The sequence below is a fragment of the Vicugna pacos genome, chromosome 30 (genome assembly GCF_048564905.1).
Source record: "Vicugna pacos chromosome 30, VicPac4, whole genome shotgun sequence".
NCBI classification, from domain to species: Eukaryota; Metazoa; Chordata; class Mammalia; order Artiodactyla; family Camelidae; genus Vicugna; species Vicugna pacos.
The window spans coordinates 1520124-1526367 of NC_133016.1; the positions used below are offsets into that span (position 1 = coordinate 1520124).

General features: G+C 43.6%; 1 long non-coding RNA gene across 1 annotated transcript; it reads left to right on the forward strand.

Annotated features, from left to right (window-relative positions):
• Positions 1-5715: 5715 nt before the first annotated feature.
• Positions 5716-5978, forward strand: LOC116277724 (uncharacterized). Its single transcript, XR_004187197.2, has 2 exons — positions 5716-5805; positions 5920-5978. It is a non-coding gene; the product is annotated as an uncharacterized lncRNA (long non-coding RNA).
• Positions 5979-6244: the final 266 nt, after the last annotated feature.

The window sequence follows — 6244 nt, forward strand, 5'->3', positions numbered from 1 at the left end:
GCGCTCCTGCAGGAAGCTCTGGGGCTGGTTCCCAGCGGCGACTGGGAGATCGCTGGGTCTTGCCAGCTGTAACAGAACTGTAAAACTGCTTCATGCCACTGTGTTCTGCGTACGTGAAAACACGCCGTGGTTGCTGCTGCACTGGGTTTGTTCAGATACTAAGCAAAATGATGTTTTATTTACACATCCCTCCTTCAGACTCTCTCAGGAAAAATTCGTTTTCAATTTCAAACTTGAGCTCAGCAGGCAACAGAAAAGTACATGAGTCAAGCCTGGTGACCCCAGGTCCCCGGTACGAATCCGCACCCAAGGGTCTGCAGTGTCGGCCAGAATGAGCTTCTGAGCCGGGGCCATGGGGGCGTGGCGGGGGCCGTGGGGATGCAGCCGGGGGCCATGGGGATGTGGCGGGGGCGGGGCAGCAGGGACACTCACTGGATGGCTCCCCAGTGTCTGACAAGCTCCACCTGGATATTCTGCCTTAGCTTTAAAACTGGCCACTTAGAAAAATAAGTTAATTTTTTCCAGGTAGATGTTTGTTTAATTCTACACCATAGTGACCCGATGCATAAAATCCGCCTCTGGGTAGAAGACGTTAAGAAGGGTGTTAATAACCTAGATTGGAACCCACTCTTTTTTCTGCCTTTCTTGGGTCTCCCTGGCCTTTTGCTGTTAATCTCTCTTTAATGGTACCATGTTGATGTATCTCTTTTTCCTGTATTTCACAAATGCCTTTAAAATGAGCTAAAGTGATTTAAATACATACAGAGAGGTGGGCCATGCGCTCATGACCCCATTCAAAAGGAGTTTGATCTCAGACCATCGAAGCCTCATTGTCTTTCTCACATTTTCAATACTTCACTGTCGAATCAGCTTTTATATATAACCTTGTAAGGTTATGGATCGTATTTGTAAAGTTCCTTCCTTTAGGGAACTAAGAAAATTTACAATCGTATGGTAATAATGTTTTTACCCAAGGGTGTATTTATAGCTCATTTAGTTTAAGTACATTTGGCTTACATCACTTGAGACTAAAAAGCAAATACAAATTTGCATGTTTTTAAAAACCACTTCAGGGAATTTTTTTCTCATTTTAAAAGTTTAGCTGGTTTGGATTGAACCCAAGTGAGATTAGCAGATACTTCTCTCCTTCTGGCACGTTCAGGAGTTCTCTCCAGACGTGTCCTGAGTTGCTCTGCCTTCTTCTTACATTGCAATGTCATGAACAGTGAGGGAGAGGACTCCCGTAACTGTCCAGCTGGAGAAGGTGAGTGAGCAGAACTTACGCTCAGCAGAGAAGATGGCGCGTCTCCTCCAGCTTCTCACTGTAAATAGGATGTGAGTCTCCTTTTTTTGGCAAAACTGTGTATTTCACACACGTCACCGTTCCCGGCGGTGCCCTGTGGATGGGGTGCCTACTGCCCCCCATACCGGGCGCCCACCCTTCCCTTCCTTTTGCTTTATCTCCAGGGTTGGTGTCCAACGGACGTGAACACCCCCACTGACTCTTTTCGGCTGGACTCTGCCGTGAACAGAACCAAAGTCCTTCCTGTCCCCAGAGATCCCCACGCCACGTCTCTGTCAGTGACGCCGAGTCCCTGAGCTTGGAAGTTTGATCTTTGACACATTTTTTATTTCCATGTTGACTCTGACAATTTCTACTTTTATTCATTTAATTTTTTGGAGTGTTGATTATTGGCAAACAGTCTCATATTCATAGAAAGAAGGAAGCCACATGGAACACCTCAAGATGCTCACAGAAAATGCCTTCTAAAGTCTTAGCTGCATTTGGTCAGCGTCTTTTTCCTTTTTTAACAGGAGGACTGAGGACGGAACCCAGGCGTCGTGCGTGCTGAGCATGTGCTCTACCACTGAGCTCTACCCCAAAAGTAGACACTACACTATTTGATGTTCCCTCTTCCCAGTATTATTAAACTCTGGGTTTTAGTCCCACATCCTTATTTTTAAATTATGATTTCAACTTGAAAGTAATTGTATTTTTGTCATATGCCTTAAATGTTGCCATGTGATTTGTACAAGTGTTTAGCCTTAACTCTATTTTAATGAGCTCCAAGGATTAACAACCCTGTTATTTTTGTCCCATGATAAAAATCTTAATTTCCTTAAGTTTGGGATTTGTAGATAAAAACTCCTATATATAAAATAGATGAACAACAAGGTCCTACTGCAGAGCACAGGGAACTACAGTCAATATCTTATAATAGCCTGGAATGAAAAACAGTATGAAAAGGAATGTATGTATATCCACAACCGCATCACTGTGTTATACACCAGAAATTAACACAACATTGTAAATTGACTATACTTCTACAAAAAAAATTTTTGATCATAATTACGTGGAAAATGTGTTAATTTTATTGTTGAGCAATAATTGTTTTTTTTCTTTGTTTGTATTTATTTTTTATTATTATTATTTTTTAACATTTTTTATTAATTTATAATCATTTTACAATGTTGTGTCAAATTCCAGTGTTCAGCATAATTTTTCAGTCATTCATGGACATATACACACTCATTGTCACATTTTTTTCTCTGTGATTTATCATAACATTTTGTGTATATTTCCCTGTGCTATACAGTGTAATCTCGTTTATCTATTCTACAGTTTTGAAATCCCAGTCTATCCCTTCCCACCCTCCACCCTCCTGGTAACCACAAGTCTGTATTCTCTGTCTGTGAGTCTATTTCTGTCCTGTATTTATGCTTTGTTTTTGTTTGTTTGTTTGTTTTTGTTTTTTAGATTCCACATATGAGCGATCTCATATGGTATTTTTCTTTCTCTTTCTGGCTTACCTCACTTAGAATGACATTCTCCAGGAGCATCCATGTTGCTGCAAATGGCGTTATGTTGTCGGTTTTTATAATTGTTGAGGTATAAACTTTACAAGCTTTCTTTCAGGTAATATTCCGTCTATAAGAGTGAAAGATAAATGTATATACACTGGACATTCAGCAGCGTTAAATTTTGTATATGAATGGGCTCATAGTAACCATTTGCTGAATCTATTTAGTGAGTCTATTCAAAATACTTAATCAAACTCATTTTATGCTAAAAAGCATTACTGGGAGGAGGGTACTGCTCAGTGGTAGAGCCTGCTTAGCAAGCACAAGGTCTTGGGTTCAATACCCAGTGCTGCCAGAAAGAAAGAAAGAAAGAAAGAAAGAAAGAAAGAAAGAAAGAAAGAAAGAAAGAAAGAAAGAAAGAAAGAAAGAAAGGAAGGAAGGAAGGAAGGAAGGAAGGAAGGAAGGAAGGAAGGAAGGAGACCTAATTACCTGCCCCCCTCAAACAAAACAGAACAAAACAAAAAGCTTTACTATGAAATATAACTGAAAAAAACCCAAGACAAATAAAATGTTTGATGCACTTTATGTGTGTCTGACAACAATAAAATATTGTTAAAACTATTAAAATTCTCCAACAATATCATCTAACCAGAAACTGAAATGAGATCAGATAAAAGGACCGTATTTTCCCATCTTATTTGGAAAAAATCTGTTAACAAAATGTTCCTTACTTTTTCATATTGAACAGAAAAATACAGTTTCAAATAGATTTATTTCAAGTGTGATTTTGAGTGTTATTAGGGAATTTTGATGATTTTGTGCTTTCTAAACGCTAGAGAAAAAGAGCATAATTTATATTCATAAGCATAGAAAGAATAAGGAAGGGTATTTTAAAATCTCAGAACAAAGGTGGAATAAGTAAGCCTCAGAGATAGCAGCTGTCACGAGGCACTCCTGTCGTCAAGGGGCCAGTGCTCTCAGCTTCATTTTCCTTTCGTCCGACCGAGGAATAAAAGTAGGAGCAAGTGCAGAGAAGCCATAGAAGGAAACGACGGCCAAGGGCATGAGAGGAGATGAACAACGGAGACACGTGCAGTGCTACTAAGCGGGCAGCACTCAGTGTTGAAAAGACAGCGACTCTTCTCAGACTGGCTTCGAAACAGCGTCCAGTTCCACTGCAGAGCCTTCCGAGAGGTTTCAAACGCATCTTTCTGCAGCTTGTTTTGAAATTATGTGAGCGACGATTATCGCAACGTGTTTAGGGAGAGGTGAGAGAGGCCACGGGTCCGCTTAGCCAGACGTTAAACTGGGTTTGAAGCCACCTACCGCCTCGGCGGCAGTGACGGTGTAGGCGTAAGTGGGGGCCAGCGCAACAGCCGAGGAAGCTGGGACGCGAGGTCAAGGTTAACACGTGCGACTGTCGAGTACACGGTAGAGGTGGCATTTCAGGTCAGTGTGCAAGGTCAAGGGGTGAACTGCTTGAGCAAATTCTACTATTTAATACACAAATCCTCACTCTGCACTAGGCACCACCATAAACATCTGGCACACGATCAGCCGTTAATTGTAGAGATGAGTCAGAAGCCTGTGAGTCGACGAATGACCTTTGCAGGAGAAAGAACACTTGAAGCAAAAATGGAAAACTTTCACTTGCTTTTCTAAATAATAAATGATTTCTCTTTACGATACATAGTGTCATAGCGAGAACCACGCACTCGGCGCTGTGTCTCAATTCGACTGTTGCTTCCAACACGGCAGCTGCAGGAATTTATTTAGTCTCTTAACGTCTCGAATTCAATTGTTTTCATCAGTGACGTGATAACAAGGGTATTTCTAATGGTTTTCACTCTTATCGGAGTCTTAGGTGTTGGGTTTGTGAAATGAAAGTAATGTTTACCGTTTGACGTCCTTTACGAATTTGGTGCTGATTACCTTGCGCAAAGGCGGGGAGAGGTGTAGACGTGTGAGTCACTTTGCACATTTCATACATGACGAAAAAGTTAGAAGAATCTCCTATTAGCCAGCAAGGCAGCAGCGACCATGGAGACAAGTCTGAACAGCAAACCTGGCTTTCTCAAGCACGACACAGCAGGGGGACTGCTAACAATTATGCTCCACAGTCCTGAAGACTTGAGTGAGTCCCGGGACTGAAAAAATGACACGAAGGTTTTAAACGTTTGGACTCTGAGAAGCCACAGTTCTGGGAGGGTCAGAAGGATCAAGTCCTGGTCGTGGGACGGAAATTGGGGTGGGTGACACGGCGTCCTGGACAGAGCCTTGCACTTTCACACGCGGCCCATGATGACAGCAGGGTCCGGCCATCCGCCCGATGGGAGCGCCTACGCCTCACCTTTCCCCCGGAGGCCGGTGCCCCAGGAGGGCCGGGAAGGGGCGGTGGGAGGGCAGAGACTGGCCTCACGGCTTCCTTCTTCTTCCCAGAACAACAATAAATAGGCTTCGTTCTTCTTCTTAATGTGTGGTAAGTGCGCAAGTCAAACTTCCCACAGGAGAGATGGGGCAGATCTAGACAATCTTTTCTCCTTAGTTCCCTGGATAGAGTTGTCAGACCCCTCGCCCCGTAGAGATACTGGTAACAGCAGATGTAAAGCAAAGGGAATTTTAATTCTGCACAAGATTCTAATACACTTGAGGCTGTAAAAGAGGACAAAGTTGGAGGCTCCGCAGGAGGCTCTGGGGCGGGGCAGGAACAGAGAACCGGTTCTGAGAAAACCGCAAGTCAAATCTCCCCAGCCCCGCGCCCCCGCGGCCTCAGGGGGCGCCCTGGCCGCTCGGGACGGAGCTCTCCAGCAAGGGGGCAGGTCTGGCCGGTCGCTGGAGGGCGTCCTCGTGCACTGCCAGGCACTTACTCGTTTGGAAAACAAATTTCTAACATTTAGGACCACGTTGGCAGGGACGAGAGGCTGAAGACATTTTCACACTCATTTCAAAATTGGGAAGCGCCTCCTGGAAGAAGCTTCCAGCCTAAGAATTTGTCGGGAAATGGTAAGATTTAGAGGCTTAACTGTTTAGCAGTTGTGATAGAAAAAGCAAGCTTTTTTTTTTTGGTATAAGGAAATAGCTTAATTGCTCAGTTAAACTGTTGTTTTTAATCAACAGGGAGTCCCATGTTGAGAGAAGGAAGGAAAAGAATGAATAAAACACATGAATGTAGGAGACCCTCGTAGGAAGCAAATCTGTTGTGGCAGCGAATGTCAGACGCGGCTGGGAGTGTTAATTGGAGATGGAAATATAAGGTAATAACTAAGGCGGCCTCGCACTGCGGGTCCCATGGCAACACAGCCGTGCCTAGCAACCAGACTTCACTTCCTTGGTGATAAATGAATCCAAATGTTCTTTTTAATGGTGCAGCCAGTTCAGTGGAGGGAGTCCCACTGCCTCTGCAGAGGAGAGGCAATTGTGTCAATCCAGAGGGGAGGAAGCT